Raw genomic sequence first — 25,007 nt, forward strand, 5'->3', positions numbered from 1 at the left:
AAATGAAGAACACAACTTATCATAGTTTTGATCACTGAATTAAGCCAATCAACTACTTAGATATTGAGACACAAATATCTAACATTTGTCAATAGTCACAAACTCATGATTCACAAAGATGCCTGATGGTACGAAACTGATAAGGTGCAAGTTTAAATATGATGCGTTTAAATAAATATGATGTTTATTCATAAATTGAAGCCAAATGGCTATCAGTTTGTGGGGCCTTTTATATATATATGTGTGTGTGTGTGTGTGTGTATTTTCATTGGGAGAGCTTCAACCTTTAGCTATGTATAAAAGAAAAAGAGCTTTTCGCTTCAATGTTAGTCAATAGTCACAAACTCATGATTCACGAAGATGCCTGATGGTATGAAACTTATGAGGTGCAAGTTTAAATATGATGCGTTTAAATAAATGTGATGTTTATTCATAAATTGAAGCCACACATCTAACATCACACGCGTTTTTGTTTAAATAAATTATTGAATAAAGTTTATATGGTGTATGTTGGTGCAATTTTTGGGTAGAATTCTTAATGTGATACTCTAAGTCCCAAATGGCCTTCAACAAATGAATCCTGGAGAGATGCTAATGACAAAATCCTTGTAGGCTGCTACAATACAAAAGAGGGCCAAAATATCTTATGAGTAGGGAAACTTGGAAGAAGAGAGTTTTTTCTTCAGATCCATACTTGGATTGTGAGGGTGTAACTACGGGTTCTTTGGTTGGAGGATTAGCGGTGTGAGCATTCACGTGTTGTTTTACTTAGAACTATGGCTAAAGATTTGGAAAAGCTGTGGGGAAAATTTTTTCTTTCTAAGGAGGAAAGTACTGCGGTGGAGGTGTAAGAGGAGATTACTTAGATTGCAGTCAAAGGCAAGTCATGTTTGGTAGGATGGCTTATGTCTGACCGAGTTGCAGGAAAAGAAACCATCAGATCCACATTGATAAGGGGGTGGCGACCAATGGGATCGCTGGTGTTCAAGTTGCTAGGGAAAAACACATTCCTACTTGAATTTGAGCAAATGTGGGACAAGGATTGGGTATTGGAAGGGAGGCCGTGGGTGTTTGAAGGGAGTATTTTCTCAATGGTTGAGTTTGATGAACTTACACCACCAACCCAACTAAATTTTAATGGGGCGGTGTTTTGGGTAAGGATGTATAACCTTCCATTGGCATGTATGGGCAAAGAGATGAGAGTGAAGTTGGGATTTCTTATAGGAGAGGTGGAAGAAGTTGATACAGATGAAGATGGAGTAGGGTGGGGAGAATTTTTGCGAGTGCAAATTCTTATAAACATTATGAAACATCTTATTCAAGGCAGACTCCTAAAACTAAAAAATTGATTGATTTGGATAGCTTTCCAATATAACAAAATTTCAAAATTCTACTTTCAGTATGGAGCCATCTACTATGGCGAACATGGATGTTTGAAAAGTGGTAGTCTGTGCTATCATGGAGAAGAACAAGGGGCACAGTACAGGCCATGGTTGCGAGTTTCCTCCCCTAAGAGATGGTTGGAGATGGATAGGGGGAGGACCGAATGGCAGTCGACGGCTTCTAGCAACAGGGGGAAGGTGTAATGGCCCCAAAACTAGCCTTGACCAGCCTAGCAGGGTTACTGGCAATCTCCCTAGATAAACCAACTTGTGGCTAAATGAGGAATCGTCCCTCTAAGCATTATCAGAGTTAATGCATAGGAAAGTGAAATAAATTTGAGAAACTATTAATCATTTATAAGTGAAAGTAAAATCCTCAAATTACAAGACATGGAACAACTACAATAATATAGACAAACCTAACAATAGGATGAAGAATCATAAGATAAAGCTGTAGTGGTAACTATGCCACTCATGAGTCCTAGTAACATGCTTCCTATAAGAGTAATAACAACGTAAGTCTAATGACTTAATAAGTATACCTCACAATTATGTATGACATGAGCTCCATATTATTAGGCAGAAATAAACATGCATTCCTTGGTAAATATTAAAAGAGGTGTTGTCTCCGTTAATACCTTGAAAATATTGTTTGGTTTGATAAAGGGTGGTATACTCCCAGCATACAATCACCTAATTATTTTAATGCAGAAAAACTAATGCTTTATAGGTCTTGACTCTCATATATAGTCTACCCGGGATACTACCCCTTCTTAGCAGGGTTGGCGCTGTCTCGAGGGATTTGTAATACAATGCCGGTGCCTTGGCCATTGTATGCTACCATCCACCACTAGTAGCCCAACCAAGTCTGACCTCGAGTGGCCCACGCTACTAGTGATGTACGTCCTATAATGACTAACCATTTGGCAATGGCAGTGCCAATCACAAAAACCACTGGATCCAAGGCCCACATACACACATATTGACCATAAAATGAAGTCTATATAGTAAGCCCATGGCAATATTTTGCATATATCAGTGTACCATGTCATACGATGTATCTTATCAACTAGTTATTAAAGCAGTTACCAAGTTATTACAAAAAGTAGACATGCTTATATTATACGTGTGGTCAGTCAACTGACATATCCCACATTTTTAAGGAAAATGTTCATAAGTGTTTACTTACCATGTCCGCTCGCTCAAGTCCTTTGACATCGCAAAAACCCTGCTATAACGAAATACAACACATTGTTATGCGTAGACTAGAGGACTTCTGTAAGTATGGTACTAAGCCTTATCTTACAAAAGGGTTACTGGTGTAGTACCCCGATTTTTTTAAATCGTTTTAAAAAGAGTTTTAATCACTTACTCAACGAGCTAATAGCTTTCTAAATCAGCCATAAACAAAAAAACCCTAAGCCATCTCAGCATAACCCCTAGCCCTCTCACTTAGCCATGAAGCCTTTGAAGTGAAACTCAAACCTACCATTTCTAACTGTACATATGCCTATGGAACCGGACGTACACTCTTGCTTTTAGTAAGAGGACGTACACCAGGGTTACCAGACGTACGTTACTATTTTTAGCAGATGACGTATGCAGGGAGACCACCCGGACGTATGTTGACAATAGTACAATAGGGACCACACAGATGTACGCTACTTTTTGGAAAACCCCTAGATAATACCTGGACGTACGATCAACCCTTTTACCCAATGTGTAATAGTACCGGACATGCGCCCCAATAGTACCAGACGTCCGCTACTTTTCAGAGTAGTTGGTAGTGCCATCAGCTTTTCTAGCCTATAAATACCAACTCCCTTGAACCCATTCTTACGCCCCAGACTCTCTGAGAAACCTCTGTGTGAAAGATTTGTGAGTTTGATTTGAGAGAGAGAATGAAGGAAGCTTGGTGTTCTTGCCACCTCCCGAGGTAAAACCTTGCCCGTTTTACACTTTCAATATCGTTCTTATTGCTTTATTAACATTGTGAGTTTTCAAAAGATGTCATTTCCTTACAAAACAAGAAATGTTTTCAAAATAGTTTCAGAAGCTTCTTTGATTCTTTGTATTGCATGATGTTGAGTTTTTTTATGTTGCATGTGTCTGTTTATTAGCCTAGGAGGAGATGTAGAAGCCTATAGATTTTATAGAAGCCCTATAACACAGTTTGAAGCTTATTGCCGAATTTCCTAACTCACTGACTGTAATGCCCCAATATTTGGTCTAGCAAATATTGAAGTCGTGACGCTGCAACTTTAGAAAATACAATCTTATAGCGGAGTATGTATATATATATTATTTCTATAACCTAAGAATAACTTACACAACACAATTGAGCTGATTAAAATGCCTCGAGGTGATATTTTATTTAATAAAAATAGAAACATGGTTTTCATTATAACATATGTACACACTAGGTGTACCAAATATATGCCACAGACAGCACCAAATTAATATAGTAATATTTATTAAGTTCACACACATCACCATACGTAATAAAAACGATTAATATAAATGAGACTTGCTCCATAGAGTAAGCATCAATCCTGCAGTAGATGGTCTATCAGCCATCAAAACCAATAAAAAGACCATCGTCCTCACTTTCTATTCCTGCATCAAGGTTTATGTAAAGATGACGTTATCATATTTACATAGGCAAACAAGTGAGTAATCTATTTTTCTAAAGATAAAGACTAAAAGGACTAGTTTGAACAAGTAAGATTAAAGACTAAAATATATAATAATGAATGAGTTGCAAATGCAGCGTAATGACATATTAATATGTGTTTTATGATAATCTTTCTTCAGACCTCTCATCATGAGCTCTCAGCCTACTTATGTCCGTTATGTCTTTCACACTTTAGAGGTTTACCTGTTTGGTGCTAGCAACTACACCGCCCCAGCTTAGTTATATATTAGGCATGTTGGACGGTTATATACCCCCATCCACTGAGATACCGACAGTTCCTCGCGACAATCCACCCAGCTTGTTCTTAAGGTGGCTATCTTATCAACCCCTTTTATTAGACACATTATGCTGCAGTTGTATTGGAAAATTATATTACTAAGACAAATAAAGAATTCCTATAACAATAAAACAAAGCTAGTACTCAGTAAGTATATCCATACTTACACTCCTTAGTGTACAATTCTGCTTCACTTCTGCATATAAATACATACATACAAACAATATTTACATATTAGTTCATTCTCCAATAATATCATTGTTTAAAGACCATCATCTTTTTATATTTATTTGTTATTTGCCACTTCATCTTTACTTACTCATTTTATTATATTAATCTAAGATAGTCACTTATAACTAGCTTTATGCTTGAATTCATTTTTGATGACGAGGCTAATGGCTAGTATCACTAAATACAAACTAGTATTATAAATAATATATAGAACGCATGACTCATATTTAGGAGATGAGACCAATGGTCCGTACCTACCAAAGTATAAATCAAAATTTAAAGGATAATATAAGAAATGATTGAATGTAAATACTGAATTCATATTTCGGGGATGAGACCATTGGTCCGTACCGCCAAAAATATGAACTAAAATTTAAATGACAATAAAAGAAATGACTGAATGTAAAAGCTGTAAAGTAAATAATATATAGATAATATCATAAGCCCTTTATTGATTTTGTCTACTAACTCATTATTATTAATTTACTTGTATCCATTACTCTATTTTACATTATACGCTTATTGGGTCTTTAAACAAATAAATGAGAACAAGTGATACAAGCAATAAATCATGATATTTATACAAGAAACACTTACCCAATAATCCTTAGAAGTAAAACTCCACCAAATCTTCTCTAGGTAGCTAGTTTAGAAAAATAAGAACACTTGAACACTACAAGAAAGATCTAGGCTGTATGGTATTTGACTAAAACTAAGAAATAAAATGAAAGGAGGAGCAAACAATTTTACTTGTTCTAAGATTGTAAATGAAAAGCTCAAGTGAAAGTGACTTAGCTTAGGCTCTATTTATAAAAGAATGAATGGTTAGGATTTATTTTTACACATTTGATATAAGGGTTGAGATGTATTTAACCAAAAGAATGAACCTAGTCCATATTTCATGCTCTATACCAATTAGTATTTTCGTCCAAAATGAGGGCAGTGTATCCCGATCCATTTTTCAATGTCCAAACGTACTTCGATTGACATGAAATTTTGAGAGTAGATAGAGGACTCCAAGACAAACATTTTATATTTTTGGTTCGACTTCATCTGAATTCGTTTGAGTCTATTTTTGGCCTGTACAAAGTTTCCAATTCAACTTAGTCTTTAACTACTTGCATTCCCACTTAGCCACTTGCCTTACTAAATTATTATTATCATGATATTTACCATAACCCTCATTACTAGAAGACTTTAAGCTTTCAACAAAGGTGGCTAGCCTTGGTATCTTTCTTTAACAGTTTTAATCCCATTAGACAGTATGAAAATTAAGACACTGTTTCTTAGGCTAAAAACCGAAAAGCTTCAAATTAAATTATGACTTCACTAAACGCCAATATAAATAATTTATTTACTAAATTGGGTTTAATTATGCCCATAAGCATATTAGTGAAGCTAAATTTTAGAATTGAAGTGATATACAAAAGAAGTTAAAAATCAATGTAATATACCTTTAATACTAAATAGTTATTTAATATCATTAATCCACATATCATTGTTCTAATTTATCGATTATTCTTTTAATCTATTTAATATTATTTAAATAAAATCTAGGTCGTTACACTGACTAGACGTACGCTCTCGACCTGGACGTATGGTCAGGAAACCGGGTATCTATCCTTAAGCCTCACTCTCGTGTATTTTCAAGTCTAGCGATCCTTTTAATGGATAAAGCTTAGTATCTTACTCGTAAGGGTCCTCTAGAACTGTGCATGACGACATGTCGTATTTCATTATAGCAGGATTTACATATGTCGGAGGATTCGAGCGAGCGTACGAGGTAAGTAAATACTTACGAATACTTTCTTAAAAACGTGGGATATATTAGTTGACTGACCACGAGTATGATATGAGTGTTGTGCTAAATACTCATCTAAATTAATAGGCAAATACTTGGTACGTTTTACTCGCAAGTGCACAAGATCAAACGATAGTATAGTGCAGCAAGTACGAGATTGATCCCACGAAGATTGTTGATTTTATTTTAGAAGTAATTAAAATACCTAAATTGTCACAAGATTGATATTGATACTAAGGAAAAGAAATAAAGATAAAGATAAGGTAAAGGTAAAGGTAGGGCTTTGATATCCACCACTAATCATACTTAGATAATATAACAATATGCCAATGATCCAATCATATTATGAATACTTAATGTTTGCCAACCTAAAGGTATGGGTGTCTACTACTTAAGCTATTGATTTCCCTAAGCAACGAATTAGGCATGTGTGTTTACTCTAATTCTTGTATTTCTTAAAGGATTTAGCATGAGTGTCTACTATGCTGTTCTTTAAGAAAGCATAAATCTGTGAAAATCGACAAACACATGAGACCTAGGTCATGGGTGTCTACTCCCGGTTCCCCATGTTGATTAACCCAAGAACCCGGTGTAGATTTCTTTTGTTACTCTTATTAAACTCAGGACTCGATTATCCAAATTGATTTAATTAAGTAGTTCATACCACATGCATATATTGATCAGACAAACACATATGAGGAATTCATGAAAACAGGAATTAATCAAGTTAAGCAACACAATATGATTATCACAAAGGTGCCAATATTGAAATATTAAATAAGCATAATTAGGGCTTCAATCTAGCCCTCCTAAAGAGTTAGTTACACATAATGAAAATAAAACTAAAAAGAAAAGGAAAAGAAAGAACTGAAAACCGCTCCTAGAAGTAGCCTCCAAATTCCTCCCCCAAAGTTGTGTCTCTTCTCGAATCCTTATTCTCAAGGTTTAGAGGTCTATTTATAGGGCTTTAGAAGTCCTTGTTACACTAGTAAACCTAGAAAATTCGTAGGGTTTAGTCATATTACAAGTGGGACTTGGAAAGCCCGAATATGGAAGGAAAGGGCATTTTGGCCGCAGCTCTTTGTTCTCCAGTGTACGGGTGAGATCGATCGCAGCCCGTGTGTGCTCGATCACAGACCATGTGCGCTCGATCGCAGTGTGCTCGATCGTAGGTCTCATGCGATTTATCGCACTACCAGAGCCTTTAGCTTTTCCTAAATTTGCTCTTTAAGCTCAATACTTCCAGGTTTTCTTCGTTTTCTTCCAAAGGCCTACAAAGACACATAAAATACAGAAAATGAATAAAATGGAAACTAACAACACTAAGGAATTAACACATATAAGTTTAAGGGCTAAAATATTAATATTTTGGCATTTAACACACACCTAAACTCACATATTGCTAGTCCCTTAGCAATACAAGACTAAAAACAAAATAAAAATACAGAAAACAAAAAGATAAATCCATCTTTCGTGGGATGTACGATTGTATTTAGCATATGTAACAAGCCTTTTAAACCCTTAGGAATTCCCTAGAGGACGAGTAAAGTCTCGTGAGGGTTTTCCAGGAATGTTATCCACGAACATCATGCAAGAGTTCATGTTATCCAAAAATTAAGGTATCACTTAAAACCATGATTTTCACTCATTAGCAAGCTGAAAAAGATAAACTCTATCTTTACAATGAATTGGAATTTTAAAATTTAATCACTTAAAATAGACATGCTAAGGCATCGCAAGTTCGAAAACAGTGTAAAGTGAACTAGCACATAAATATGAAACTTCCAATTATTTCCAATGTGCAATGTCTCAATATCTCAAAGTTCACTGAAATCTCTATTAGAATGAACAACAATGGCATATTTTATTATTTTTTTTTCTTTTTCGTCAGGTTATGCAATGTTTGGTTCCCTTAAGCTTTCTAATTGACCCATGTAACGTGTGTTAAGTCAATGACTCCCAAACCATATGGTTTTTGGGCATTAGGTGTAGAGACACCCTATGACTTACTAACTCGAGTCAAAAAAGGCTACGAAACCAAACTTACCATGACATTAACCAAATCAAAATTCTTCACCTTTTGATGTGAACACTCAATGCTTTGAGGCAAGAGGTCTAGTTCCTTAGTGAAAAGCTTATCAATGATCATAATTTTTTTTTCTTATCACATGTATATATGCCAAAGTATCCATCTAATAAATCATCCAGTTTCACCCAAGACATAGAAACATACACATCAGACTTCATGTCATACCCCACAGATTATGTGCTAATGTGCTTGTGTAAGATCAGATCAAACATGTGAATTCTCAACTGTCCTAAGTAAGTAATCAAACTGAAAAACTCAATTATCAGATTATGTGTTCAAAATTTTACGCTCACCATTGAAATCAAATCACAATTTTTAAGATCAACCAAAATTTTAAGACAAACATGAACATATATATATATTTTTCACAACAACAAAAATAAAATAAAACTGGGACAATTTTTTTTTTTCCTTTTTCGCAACAAATAAAAATAAAATAAAACCGGGACAAAGTGTGTATAAAGTGTCTCCTATACCCCCAAACTTAAATTACACATTGTCCCCAATGTGTCTATAACACGGAAATAATTTACTTGAAATATGGACGAAATTGTCTGGAATGGCATGGCTCATGGCATACCCCCAAACTTGAACTGAAGCACACTTGTCCCTGCAAAATAAAATATTAAAATAAATAAAAAGGAAACAAAAAGAACAAAACTAAAGACAAACATAAAAATAAACAAATAGAAAGATAATAGGATAAACTATGGGGTGCCTCTCATAAGCGCTAAGTTTAATGTCTTTAGCCAGACTATGACACTTTAAACTTGAAGTACCGGTTTTTTCTTCTCTTGCACCAAAGAGAATGAATTCTTCCAATTGCAAGATGCTTCTGAATGCCTATAGATCGGGGAGGACCATTTTGAGTTTTCTCAAACAGTTTCTCATCCGGTGGGGAATAATGAATTGGAATAAAGTAGAAAGAAAACTCAGGGAGCTTCTCTATCTTGATCTCCTCAATTTGCTCATGTGGTAGCTCTAACATACTTCTCTCCTGACCTCTTGGTATTTCAGGAATAAGAGCTAATGGTGAAAAAATCTTAGTGCTTTCTTCTCTTTCCTTATGTGGCTCCTACGGAACTTCGGTTTGCTCCTTCTTCCCCTCTTCCACTTGATTTTCAACTACCTCTTCACTCCTCAATGTGATAGCTTGCTCATGATAGTTGGTGCACTCTTCCTCCATCTATAGTCCATTAGGATTTGCCATGAACTGACCTTGACACTCTTCTTCTATGAGGATATTTGATATTTGCTTGAGATGAGCCTCCATCCTTTCAAATGATTGCATGCGAGAGTTCTCCATCATTTCAAATGATTTCATGTTTTCCTCCATCACATCTAGCAACTCTTTAGAAACCTCAGGAGGAGGTGGTTCCTCTTGGTATGAATGATCATATATGGTTGATGGTTCCTCTTCATGAGCTAGTATCTTGAAAATAGATTGCCGCATACTGGGGCTAAGACATGAATATGATTGACCAAAGAACTGTGGAGATGGCTCATTTTCTTGCTGGCAAATACTCTCGTCCTCCATATAATGTCCATGAAGAGTGGTAACTGATTGACTTTGGGGCTCTTCCTCTTTGAGAAAATCTGTTCTTTGTGTACAGTGGGCCTCCGTCCTTTTAACTGATTTCAAATGAGAGTTCTTCATCTCCTCAATTGCCGAACTGATCATAGCTAATGTATTTTAAGAAAACTCAAGAGGAGGTGGTTTAGCCTGATATTGCTATTGTGGAACTGATTGAGAGGAATATGCATGATCATAGAATTGCTGATATGAGTGATGTTGCAGCCCATGAGATTGTGGAGCATAAATTTTGGGAGTTTGAGCTTGCCATGAGAGATTGGACTGTTGGCTCCATGATGGGTAACAGGAATCAAAATAGCGGTCGTTCCCTGGTCTAGAGAACGATGTGTTCATGTGCCCATAAAATTTGTTAGAAATTTGTCTCATTGTAGGACATCCTCTAACATGGTGATAAGGGTCATGGCAACATGAACATGGTCTATGGGGTGTCAGAATGCCACCCCATATGTGTGAAAATAAGAATAAAATAACAAAAAGAAGTTAAAATTAAAAGGGAAAATAAAAACAAAATTAAAAATAAAACTTACGAAGATGCAAACTCAACTGACCCTACATGAAAAAAAAAAAAAAAATCAGATCTATAATTAGTGCAGTAACTGTGCTATTGTCCGGATATGCGATCGATCGAACCGTGAGGTGCGCTTGATCGCACTGGTGCGCTCAATCACCCTAGATGGGTGCTCGAGCGCACCTTCAAAGGTAGAACAGGAACTGCAGAAGAAACTATAAAAAAAAAAAAAAACAAAAAAAAAAAAAAACAAAAAAACAAAATTCCAAACAAAATCAAACAATCTCTGGCAACAGCACCAAAAACTTTTTGTGCCAAATACCCACCTAAATTAATAGGCAAATACTTGGTACGTTTTACTCACAAGTGCACAAGATCAAACGATAGTATAGTGCAGCAAGTACGAGATCGATCCCACAGAGATTGTTGATTTTTTTTTAGAAGTAATTAAAATACCAAAATTGTCACGAGATTGATATTGATACTAAGGAAAATAAATAAAGTTAAAGATATGGTAAATGTAAAGGTAGGACTTTGATATCCACCACTAATCATACTTAGATAATATAACAATATGTCAATGATCCAATCATATTATGAATATTTAATGTTTGCCAACCTAAGGGTATGGGTGTCTACTCCTTAAGCTATTGATTTCCCTAAGCAATGAATTAGGCATGGGTATCTACTCTAATTCTTTTATTTCTTAAAGGATTTAGCATGGGTGTCTACTAAGTTGTTCTTTAAAAAAAAATAAATCTGTGAAAATCAACAGACACATGAGGCCTAGGGCATGTGTGTCTACTCTCGGTTCCCTATGTTGATTAACCCAAGAACCTGGTGTGAATTTCTTTTGTTACTCTTATTAAACCCAGGACTCGATCATCCAAATTGATTTAATTAACTAGTTCATACCACATGCATATGTTGATCAGACAAACACATATGAGGAATTCAAGAAAACATAAATTAATCAAGTTAAGCAACACAATATGATTATCATAAATGCGCCAATATTGAAATATTAAATAAGCATAATTAAGGCTTCAATCTAGCCCTCCTAAAGAGTTAGTTACATATAATGAAAATAAAACTTAAAAGAAAATGAAAAGAAAGAACCGAAAACTGCTCATAGAAGTAGCCTCCAAATTCCTCCCCCAAGTTGTGTCGCTTCTCAGATCCTTATTCTCAAGGTTTAGAGGTCTATTTATAGGGCTTTAGAAGTCCTTGTTACACTAGTAAACCTAGAAAATTCGTAGGGTTTAGTCCTATTACAAGTAGGACTTGGAAAATCCTAATATAGAAGGAAAGAGCATTCTGGTCGCAGCTCTTTGTTCTCTAGCGTACGGGTGTGATCGATCGTAGCCTGTGTGTGCTCGATCACAGACTGTGTGTGCTCGATTGCAGGTCTCCTGTGATCGATCGCACTACCAGAGCCTTCAGCTTTTCCCAAATTTGCGCTTTGAGCTCAATTCTTCCATGTTTTCTTCCTTTTCTTCCAAAGGCCTACAAAGACAGATAAAATATAGAAAAGGAATAAAATGGCATAAACTAATAACACTAAGGAATTAACACATATAAGTTTAAAGGCTATAATACGAATATTTTGGCACTTAACAATGAGCATGTCTACATTTTTGTATCTACTTGGTAACTGCTTTATTAACTTAATAACAAGATGCATTGAATGACATGGTACATCGGTACGTGCGGCATAATGGTCATGGGCTTACTATATAGACTTCATTCTATGGTCAAATGTGTGTGTTGTTATGTGGGCTTTGGATCCAATTGTTTTGTGACTAGGTGCAGTCACTCCCAAATGACTCGGTCACTATATGACAAAAATTATTAGTGGTGTGAGCCACCCGAGGTTAGACTCGGCCGTGCCACTAATGTTATGTACGGTAGGTCGTGCAATGGCTGGGGCACCGGCATTGTACTACAGGTCCCTCGAGACAGCGTCAACCCTGCTGGGAATAGGTAATATCCTGGGTAGACCATACTTGAAAGTTATGACCTATAAAGCATTAGTTTTTCTTGCATTATACTTAGGCGATTGCCGCTGGGAGTACACCACCCTTTTTATTAACCAAACAATACTTTTATGGTGTATTAATGGAGACAACACCTCTTTTCAAATGATTACTAAAACTGCACGTTTATTTTTGCTTAAATAGGCTCAGTTATACCTAATTGTGAGGTTTACTTACTAAGTCGTTAGACTTACTCTGTTATTACCGTTTTAGGAAGTTTGTCACTAGAACTTAGGAGTGGCACGGTTGCCACTACGGACCTTGCTTTAGAATCTTCATACTGCTGTCAGGTTTGTTTTACATTATTATTAGTTGCTCTATGTCTTTAATTTCAAGGAATATACTTGTCCCATAATGATTTATAGTTCTTCTCAGATTGTATTTCACCTTTCGGTGCATTACTCTGAAATGCTTAGAGGGGCGATTCCTCATTTAGCCACAAGTTGGCTTAACTGAGGCAATTGCCAGTAACCCTACCAGGTTAGCCAAGGCTAATTTTGGGGGTGTTATAACTAGAACCTAAGTTTCACAAGTGGAGCTGAAGGGTAGACACCTGACCTCTTGGTCGTACGTACGGCCTCGAGAGCGTACGTTCTGCTAGTAAGTTAGGTATTCCAGCCAAAAGCTCCAAACTATATTTCGAGGCTTCTATCCAATCTAAAGGTTGATATCTCTCCTTGTAGGCTACTAAGCAAACTCATGCAAGACAATTATCATGCTATCACGCAACTCAAAGCAATAAAAGAAGGATTTAAAAACCTTTCAAAACATACTTTGCTTTTGCAAAGAAATATGTATGAAAGCTTTACCAAAACATTTACAAAACATGAAATACCAGTAACAACAATAACATATCATGGAATGGGTAAGGGGATTACCTTGGAAGGTGGTAAGAACACAAAACTCTCTTCCTTCTTCCTCTCCAACTCACAAAACTCACAAAGACACTCACACAAGGGTTTCAGAGAGCTTGGGGATGAGAATGGAGCATAAGGGTCAAGGGGAAGGGGGTACTTATAGGTGGGAAAAAGTTGTGGTGCTGCAAGCTGTTCTGAAAAGCAGCTTACGTACGGTTACTAGGGGCGTACGTATGATACTATTACACATTGGGTAAAAGGGTTTAGGCGTATGTCTTGGTATATTGCCCACTGGGTCAAAGATTGGTCAGCGTACGTACGGGTGGTCCCCCGGCGTATGTCCTCACTAAAGACAGATGCGTATGTACCACTATTGGGCGTACGTATGGTCAGAAAGGGGTGGGGTCTGGGTTTTACCTTAAAAGACTCAAGGGGTTGGGTTACTTACAAGGGTTTAGGTCTCTTGGTATAAAACCATGTTTTATGAAATCATTAATCACGTTTTTATTTCTTTTTAAAATTGGTGTTTTTTATGGGGTATTATAGAAGGAGTACCTATGGCCACCGGAGGATGGAAGAGCAACATTACCTTATTCAGGGACAATCCTCTAAGGGAGATATGCAGAGTGAAAATCACAAAGATTCCATAACAGGAATTCGTGCATGTAACATAAGCTTAAATGGTATGTCAAACTTACCATGCAAGGAAGGTTTCATTCCGAAAAGAGAAGCTTTAAAGAAGGGAACAATTGCGAATAAAGGAGGGGATACAGGCACTAAGGGAAAGGATGGTCAACCTAGTATGGGGAGATTCGCTGACGTGGAAATCCAAAAAGAAAATCACCACTTGGAGGCTAGGAAGTCTACTTGTCCCACTCCCTCTTATGAATCTATAAGGGGCATAATAGTCAATTTGAGAAGGACAGCCACAGAGGAATGTGAAATTATGAAGGGGAAAAATATAGAGGATGTTATAGGCATGTTGGCTTGTGGTCTGAATGTGCAAAATAACGGAAGCCCAAATGAAGACTACCAAACCTGGAAGAAACGAGCCAGGGCAGGAAGCAGTCTTCCACGGGGGCAGGCGGGGGAGAGAGCTAAAGGTTGAACATGTAAGGCGGAGGAATTAGGATGTGTAGATGGCCATATAAGCCATAGCAAGAGTGGGAAATGGCAGACAGAAGAATTCACTGATGTGGAGAAGGCGGCGGCTAATTCCCAACCCCGTCGGGCGATATGAGTATTTTAAGCTGGAATTGTCGGGGCTTGGGAACCCTTCAACAGTTTACAACCTTTGTTGCTTGGTGAAGGAAAAGAAACCCAATATGATTTAGAGCTGGGTTCGATAGTGTGTTTGCAGTCGATTGCGTAGGGCGGAGCGGTGGTTTGCCATTACTATGGAAGACACATATTTCCATGGATATCCAAAACTATAGTCGGTGGCATATCACCACCATTATGAAGTCTGATGAACATGGGCAACAATGGAAATTCACTGGCTTTTATTAACGTTAATTATATTATTTTATTCTACTTGATACTAACTTACATATCTTGTAAGGGTACTTTTTTTTTTTTTTTTTTTCTCTGTTCTTGTAGGGGTACATGTGGTATGCATTATAAACCCCCAATATGGAATAGTTATTTTATTATTTGGTTAGTTTTTTATTCTATAATAATAGTTATTTATTTTCTATTGGAATAACACATTAATTATACTTCTCACAAAAACCTCAACACAGAATGTAAGGACACCATGACAAAGAAACTGTGATGGGCAATTGTTTTTTATTATCTTATTTTATTATTTTGGGGTATTATACAATCTGTATCATACGTCACTTGGACGTCACCAGAAAATGCTGACGAATTGGTCACAAAAGGCTTCGTCACTTGGACGTCACCTGCAAGTGCTAATGAAATTGGTTACAGATGAATGTTATGTCACCTATACATCACCTTAACATGCTATGAAAGTGTTTCAGATAGACTTAGCACATGGACATCATTCAATGTCACCTAGACGCCACCCGAGCGTCACCTTGGCATTGTGACATCACCTGGACATCACATGAATGTCTCTTGAACATCCTGGCGAGTTCTGGGACAGAAACTTTTGTCACTTGGGCATCACATTCCTAACATTTCTAAGTTGTTTGAAAATAAGTCTTGATGTCATTTGGGGTGTCCTGATGTTTTGGTGCAACTAAAAAATTTTGTGAGCCAAATTTTACCTAGTAATATTCGAATTGGAAATATGTTGTAAAATACAAAGTTGTAGATCTCGCAATGCCCTACCTTGACCTAAAAAAACTTCCTTTACTTATGTATATCTCCTTCGAAGGCCCTAGTTGCCCACCTTCAATCACTCATTCAAGGGCAAAGCCATCAACGTTGCCCTACCACAGCTTGTTGTAAGTTGACGTCAAGTTTTTGAATGGCTGAACCTATGAACTGATTGCCAACGTTCCGAACATTTCCAGTAATGTTTTTTCCAGGAGGAACATGACCCAGGTTACGGCTCACATCATTGTCGCTTAGGTTCTCAAACCTTATTAGTATGTTACTATCTTGCTGTATTTTTTATTTTATTTTATTTTATTTTTTCCCATTGGGAGAGCTTCAGCCTTCAGCAAAAAAGAGTTTCTTTGCTTCAATGTTAGTCAATAGGCACAAACTCATGATTCACGAAGATGCTTGATGGTACGAAATTGATGAGGCGCAAGTTTAAATATGATGTGTTTAAATAAATGTGATGTTTATTCATAAATGGAAGCCACACTTCTGACATCACACGTGTTTTTGTTTAAGTAAATTATTGAATACAGTTTAAATGGTGTATATTGGTGCAATTTTTGTGTCGAATTCTTCATGTGATACTTTAAGTCCCAAATGGCCTACGACAATTGAATCCTAAAGAGATGCTAATGACAAAGTCCTTGTAGGCTGCTACAACACAAAAGGGGGTCAAAATATCTTTAGTCAGGTCCAAAGATCCCCCAATGCTTAAGTGAGCATGAGAGTTTTTTTAGGTGAAAGAATTACTAGGTATTTTTGTTCTCTATTTTTCCTTAGCTCATTTGATAGCTCTCTTTTGTATCTTTATGTCCTTTTAGGTATTCTTGAGCAAGTGCTCTTCCATTTTTCTTTTTCCTCAATTGGGGGACTTGATGCATATTCTCTGCAAGTGATGAATGACTAATTTGACATGTGTATGAGAAGCCACAGATTACATGTCCTTAGGAGAAGTTTGTACCCGGCTTGCTGAGCTTGAGATAGGCTCGTGGAGCGCATGATTGATGTAATGTTTCTTTTCTTACATGTAGTGGCTTTGAGGAATGCAAAACATAAGTGTTGGACCTACAACTTATGGTACATTAACTATAAGGATCGTAGATATAACAATCGGACTCGATAAGTACTACCCTCTCAAGAGCCACATGACTTGTGAAGCCCAAATTCGCTACTCGATTATCCTAGAGTTCCAATTAGGACATATGCCTTGTGCTCGCTTTTCAAGTGGGATAAGACCCTTATCACGTACTTGCACTATTGCATGGCTTATGTGGTATGACGATACTCTAAATTCGTCTCACTTCATTAATTGTTCAAAGATATGCATTAACAGTGCATCCAATCACTGTTAGGGCTTGGGGAAGTGTGCAGGATGGCTCAAGGCCATATCCTTTAGTCGATCAACCTCGGCTCTAAATCTCTGATCCTCATTTGATTGACAATAGGAGATGTTTCCCAATCATAGTTCGGCCTCCCCTATGGAGACTTCCTTTAGTGTCAAAAACGAGCTGGGCCCTAACTATTGGTTCAACCTCCAACAATGTATTTCCATTATTTTTTACTTTATTAACACTAACATAGTCCCATGAGAAACCTAGTAAATTGTGTCTTGTGAAGCAACATTATTTTTACTGTCATGTTCTATTAAATCAGATTATTAAATTGATCAAAATCTCTTCAAAAATCCTTTGAGCTTTGAGTTCTCAAAAATATTTTTAAGCAACAAAATTCTCTTTAGAATCAAGCCCTGATCAACAAATTCTTTTTTTGGGAGATGTGGAAAGACAATGTTAGAAATGGTGCAAAAACATCTTTCATTTTTCCCACAATTTCTATTTCTTGAATAGTTTGAGGTACGTAGTCGAATTTTTACGCTCACCTTTTTTTTTTTTTTTTTTTTTGAAGTGAAACTCATATATTGCAAAAATCAACAATTCCCTTACTTAGTAAGAACAACATCGTGAATACAATTAGGGCACTTGCCTATCCAAACTCTCTCCTCATTAGCATGTAAGGTAGCTTTTGCCAACTAGTGGGCTGCACCATTGGCTATTCGTCTGACATGTTGGATCACCCACTGGGTGTTTGAGTCAAGCAGGACTTACGCATCATCCACAAGATGTCCATACCTTACACTGCAACTGGATTCTTTGCGAAAAGCTTGCACTATCTCCAATGAGTCGCCCTCCAAGATGATCTTTTCGTGACCCAATTGCATGCAGAGCTCCACCAAACGCCAAGTAACTAAAGCTTCTGCTATCGTGGGGTCATGAACGTACGGTCTGGGAGCACAAAGCGCTACAACCACCCTTCTCTCGTGGTCACGTACAACCAGGCCCACTCCCATTCTTCGCCCATTCTTGTCCAAAGCCACATCCTAGTTGGCTTTGAGATATCCAAGTTCTAGTCTCTGCCATGCTGTCACCTCTATAGCTCGTCGCTTGAAAGCTTTGTCTCTCCAGTCAAACTCTACCTTGTTGAAGGCCTCAAGCTACTCCTTTGCACTACAGAACAACGCTGATGGTGACTTAAAGTCCCTCCAAACACAACCAAATTGCGTCTCATCCAAATCAAACAAAACATGTGATGTACAAATTTAATTGTACTCGCAAACACACGAGTTGTGTGCAATATAGCTTTTGTGCAAGTGCGAGGTCGATCCACAGGGAATTGAGTTTGTGAAATTTAATTTCTATCTAAATCAAATATATCTTAACCTAGTTCCAAATGATTTTGATTTTGAAAATAAACAAACATAAACTAAATAAGATAAAAATAATCAAAAGATAAACGACTAAGGTTTTAGAATTCACCTCACCAAATCAAAGCATACATTCTCATGTTTTCATTCATGCATCCGACAAACAATTAAACCCTATATATGTTCTATTGTTTTTTTATAAACCAATTGAATCATTCGATGAATCCATCTCTATTACAAATCACAACAAATATCCAATTGAGATCAAATCATCCATTGTATCCGTAAATCACAATGGATATAAGTCTCAATCAAATCATTTGATGTATCCGTTGGATGAAACACAACGAATATCCAACGTTTTCACGATTTATAAACAACAATCAATCACAATTTTGTCACAGAATTGAATTGAAACGAACATATATTACATTAAACGACGGATTTGTACGAACAAAACATAAAAATATAAAACTAATCAATGGCGAGGCTTCATCTTCAACCTTAGTTGAAGAATTAGCCTTTCATGACAAAAGAAATCATAAAGAAACTAAATTACTTCATTAAAATTAAAAACTTACAAAAGAATTCGAGTTGCAAGCTACAAAAAAACCCAGAAAACACGAAAAACGACCAAGAACGGCGCCCCTGGCGCGTCTCTGTACGTTTACAATGGAAAAGAATGATATTTATAAGCTAATTTTAGGGTTTTAGTGCTGCCAGGTCGGCCGAGTGCGCTCGATCGCACTCGTGCAACAAGTTTGTTGCTGCACAGGGCGCAAGTGCGATCGATCGCACTACAAGTGCGATCGATCGCAATTCCAGCAGGAATTAGCCTACTCTTGTGAAACATGACTTTGTAGATCTTTGAGTTAGCTTTCTAATGACACCAAGATCGCTTCAATCCGAGCATACAACTTTAGATATGGCCTTTTTAGTAGGACTCGTCGAGTGCGAATTATTGCTCGATTCCAATTTGCTACCAACGCTCCATGAAGTGTCTTAAGCGCCAGAATGAGTTGCAACTATCACCTTAAAGCCGCATTTTTCTCTTAATAGCCTGCAAATCACTAAAACACCAAAACTAACCAAAACATCAGAAAATAATAAAGCTAAAGGCTTAGTAAATGCAAATTAAGGGGTCAAAATATGCAATATTTGGCACTCATCAACATGCAAACAACCAACTACATTTCCTCCTCCCCAAGTCTGTCAAGGATCATCTTAAAAAGATTCATGAAGTTATCCTCTCCTCTCTGACACTTCTCAACCAGCGAAGAACATTCGAGCCATACATCACTAGCTGAAGGGCAACTCTATAATATGTGCTCCACCATCTCGAGTTGTAGTCCACAGATTGGGCATAAAGTATCTTATGTTATACATCTTTTGTGGAGATTGACCTTTGTAGTTAGGATGTTATTACACGCTTTCCACAAGAACGACTAAACCACTCTCGGGACCCTCACTTGCCAGACTTCCATAGCTATGACTTTGGTGCCGAATTCGAATAGCTTCTTTGAAACTCCTCTACTTGACCTTTAGCCAGATGATACGCACTGCGGATAGAAAAGTCTCCATTCTTCGTTCCCACCCTCCGATCACATTGTTGTCTAGGACACACACGGATTTGGCATATAGTCGTTGCTTCCTCTGGAGAGAAAATCTACTGAAATAGTGGTATGTTCCACCACTTAGTATTCGTTGTCAATGAGTGCACTCATTGTTGCATCACAGTCTAGAACTTGTCTTGGTGACTGAATGGAATATGTTGGTGGCATTGGGATCCAACGATCCTGCCAGATGCTAATAGATTTGCCATCGCCCACCCGCCACATCATTCCTTCACTTAGTAGCTTCTTTGCAGTTCAAATATTTCTCAATGCATATGATGGCCTCCTTCCCAATCTAGATTGAGGAAAATTGTCATCCGGGTGATACTTTTCATTAAGAATTTTGGCCACTAGAGCATCCGGGTTTTGCACTAGCCTCCATCCTTGCTTAATGATAGAGCCCAATTAAAGCATTCCAGGTCTCTGAAGCCCATCCGCTCGCAATCTTTGGCCCTCCCCAACTTCTCCCAACTCATCCAAGCAACTTTAGCTACGTTCTCCTTATGGCCTCGCCAGAACCTTGACATCATAGAATTGATGTCCTTGCACAAGGATTTGGGCATCGAGAAAACATTCATGGTATGGGTTGGGATGGCCTGAATAATCGCTTTCAGAAGAACCTCTTTACAAGCTTGAGACAAGAATTTCTCCTTCCACCCATTCATTTTGTCCCACACTTTCCCCTTGACACTTGTGAGGGCACTTACTTTTGATCTACCAATGAGAGTAGGGGTGTAAATGAGCCGAGCTTGGCTTGTTTACTTTGCGCTTAGGCTCGAGCTTGAGGTTGGAAGTGTTGCTCGAGCTCAAGTCGATAGGGTTGGAACCTTGTTTGAGCTTGAGCTCATCAATTTTGCAATGCCCTCAAGCTCGAGCTCGACTTTTTTTTTTCCCAACTAATCACTATTCATTACCAATCATACAAATTAGAGAGATTTTCTAACTAATATCAATCTGTTTTTCTCATTTCTCTCCCATTTCGTTCAGTTACACATGCAAAGATCTTGGACCAAAATTTTGATCCCCCAAATGTTCCAATTGTGGGTTTTTCTTCTTTCACAGCATACATAATCAACTAACAGAAATATAGAATCAACTAAAATGCTAAAGAACATTTAACAAACAAAATTATGGTCACTCTAGGTGATGTACAAATTTAATTGTACTCGCAAGTGCACGAGTCGTGTGCAATATAGCGTGTGTGCAAGTGCGAGGTCGATCCACAGGGATTTGTGTTGTGTAAACCAATTTCTATTTAAACCAACTCTATTTTAACCTAGTTCCGAATTTTGTGATTTTTGTCGTGCAAAATAAAACATAAACTAAAGAAAATAATGAAATAAAATGGTAAAGAACACTAAGGTTTTAGAATTCACTTCGCCAAATCTTAACTCTATATTCTCGTATTTGTTCCTACAATCGAAAAACTATATTCGATGTTTTACAAATATCAAGTTTAAATCATTCAATGAATCCACCCATTTTTACAAATCACAACAAATATCCGATTCGAAATTAAATCATCCTATGTATCCGTTTGGTTAACGAATCACAACGGATATCCGATTTCAATCGAATGATTTGATGTATCCGAAGGATGAAACACATCAAATATCCAACTCCAACACATAATAGTTCATCACATTCAATTAAAAGATATAAATCAAGCAATTGAATGAAAATCTACAACATCCTTATTCGAAGTCAAAATTGTATAAACAAAATACGAGAATACATGAGTTTGTCAATGACGAAGCTTCATCTTCAACCTTAGTTGAAAGATTTAGCCTCTCATGATAACAAAAATAATCACCAATTGAATTGTCATCATCGAAAGAATAAAACTTACAATGGAAAACAAAGCAAAAGCTTCCCCACGGCAATACGTCATAATTCAGCTTAAAACGGCCTCCTACAATTGTGAGGCTTAGAGGTCTATTTATATGGCTTAGGAGAGCCCTAGAAGCCCTAGTAATCCTAGGAATTTCGGAGATTTAAGTCCAAGCCCAATTAGGATAAAGAAAACCTAAGCCCAAATCGGAATAGGATTCGCCCAGAATTGCGGTCCTATCTTGCGGCGTGATTTTGGCCTTGCGGCGCTCCGAATTGGGAAAATGCTATTTCACAATGAATTGTAGTAGTTTGAGTTAGCTTTCCAATGCCGCTTGAATCACCTCAATCGGATATCTGAGATGAAAGTTATGGTCAAAATACTGAGACGTATTCAGAATCCAATTTTGCATCCAATCCGATTTGACTTCAAATTGAGAAATTTCGAATTAATCCTTTCCTTTATTTGATTAAACTTTAACCATGATTGGTTAAGCTTAACCATATCCTCTAGGTCTTCCCAATTTGCCCCTTTAAGCTTGGAATTTTTCCAGAAATGCTTTCTTTTCTTCCAAAAGCCTATAAAACAAAGAAAATACAAAAAGGCAGTAAAATGTCCTAATTAACCAAAACCAAAGGATTAAAACATGCAAGTTAAGGGCTGAAAATATAAATATTTTAGCACTTATCACACCCCCAAACTTACATATTGCTAGTCCCTTAGCAATACAAAACTAAAAACAAGAATGGAAAAACAGAAAACAAAAGATCAATCCATCTTTCGTGGGATATACGATTGCATTTAGCGCATGCAACAAGCCTTTTAAACCCCTAGGTATCCCTAGAGGACGAGTGAAGTCTCGTGAGGGTTTAACAGGAATGATACCCACAAACATTTATGCACTATGTTATTTCATAAACAAGGACTTCCACACAAACACATGGTTTTTAACATCATGAGTAGGTTTATCATAATGAACACCACAATCACATCATCAAGATAAGCACAAATCATTCAACTGAAAGATGGAAATTTGAGACAACACATGTTCCAATAAGTGCAATGTGAGACTAACATAAAATCCGGAGGCTTCAATTTATTCTCAAACTTGGGTGTACTTTAGATGTGATAGGAATTTGCTCAGATGAAACAACCAAGGCTTAATTTTTTTTTTTTTTTTTTTGTATAGGCTGTGCAATGCTTAGCTTCCTTAAGCTTTCTAATTGACCCATGTAACGAGTGTTGGGCCAGAGACTCCCAAACCAAATGGTTTTAGGGCACTGGATGTAGAAACATCCCTAAGGGCTTAATTACTCAAGTCAACTAGGCTACGAAGCCAAACTAGCCATACAACCAACCAAGTTAGGTTTCTCATCTTTTTACGCGAACACTCAATGCTTTGTGAGGCATGAGGTCCGGTTACTCAATGAGAAGCTCAAACTGATTTGATTTTTTTTTTTTTTTTTTTTTTTTTTCAAGCCATGGTTTCATCACACTTCATCCTACCTATCTCAAAATATACCCTAATCAAGTCAAATCTTATACCTCACCGATTCTGTGCTAGTGTGCTCGTGGTGATAAACTCGAACATGTGAAATCTCTCTAATCCAACAAGGAGTCAAAAGACTCAGATTCCTACTGACATGCTGTGTTCAAAATGCTAAACAGACCAATGACATGCAAACCACAGAATAGGTGTTATCCTTGCTTAATCAATAACATAGCAGATTTTTTTTTTATTTTTTATTTTTTATTATATATATATAACAAAACAACACGAATAATTAAGGAAAAAGACAGAGAAATGTCTACCCCACCCCCAAACTAAAATGACACATTGTCCCCAATGGGTCCAGAGATACAATACCAGGTGCGCGGCGCAAGTCGGGTGTAACATAGGAGAATGCTCCCCCAAACTTGAATGGCAGACACTTGCCCTGAAAAACACAACAGAAACAAACAAACAAACAAGATAAAATGGTAAGGGAAAGAATAAGGGTTGCCTCCCACAAGCGCTAAGTTTTAAGTCTTCAGCCAGACTCTTCACAAAAGACGACAATCACTCAGAATAACTCGGATCCTCCAACAATGTCGTCTCAATCTCCTTACTCCTCAACTCTAAGAATGGTTTTAATCTCTGTCCATTTACCTTGAAGGTGTTACCATTCTGAGGATCCTCAATCTCGATGGCCCCATGAGGAAAAACTGTCCGAATGATAAATGGGCCTGTCCACCGAGATTTCAACTTTCCTGGGAAAAGATGTAGCCGTGAATTGTAAAGAAGGACTTTCTCACCAGGCTCAAAAGATCGTCTCAAAATGCTCTGGTCATGAGCCTTCTTCATCTGTGCCTTGTAAAACCGAACAGAATCATAAGCATCATTCCTCAGCTCCTCTAATTCATTGAGTTGGAGCTTCCTTTGTGAGCCAGCCTTCAAAAGATTGAAGTTCAGTTGCTTGATGGCCCAATATGCTCTATGCTCCAACTCCACGGGAAGATGACATGCCTTCCTATACACAAGCCGATAGGGTGACATCCCAATCGGGGTCTTGAAAGCTGTCCTATATGCCCACAGTGCGTCACTCAATCGCATAGACCAATCTTTTCGATTGGGGTTTACTGTCTTTTCCAAAATATGCTTGATCTCGCGATTGGAAACTTCAACCTGTCCACTCGTCTGTGGGTGATACGGGGTGGCAACCTTATGTGCGATGAAATACTTCTTCATCAATTGCTAAAAAATCTGATTGCAAAAATGCTTACCTCCATCACTTATAATTGCTCGAGGCGTACCAAAACGAGCAAAGATAGTGTCTCTTAAAAACTGGACCACAACTCTGTGGTCATTGGTCTTGCATGCAACCGCCTCCACCCATTTGGACACATAGTTCACAGCAACCAAGATGTACAGATAGCCAAAGGAGTTTGGGAAAGGTCCCATGAAATCGATGCCCCATACATCAAAAATCTCAACAATCAAAATGGGACTGAGGGGCATCATATTCCTTCTAGAGATACTCCCTAGCTTCTGACAACGCCCACAAAATATACAATAAGCGTGGGCGTCTCTGAAAAGGGTAGGCCAATAGAATCCACA

The 25,007-nt window shown here is 37.4% G+C and overlaps 1 pseudogene; it reads right to left on the reverse strand.

Annotated features, from left to right (window-relative positions):
- Nucleotides 1–20,450: 20,450 nt before the first annotated feature.
- The window catches only part of LOC132185203 (uncharacterized), a 16,218-nt pseudogene continuing 11,661 nt past the window's right edge, over nucleotides 20,451–25,007 (reverse strand).

This window comes from Corylus avellana, chromosome ca6 (genome assembly GCF_901000735.1).
Source record: "Corylus avellana chromosome ca6, CavTom2PMs-1.0".
Taxonomy (NCBI): domain Eukaryota; kingdom Viridiplantae; phylum Streptophyta; class Magnoliopsida; order Fagales; family Betulaceae; genus Corylus; species Corylus avellana.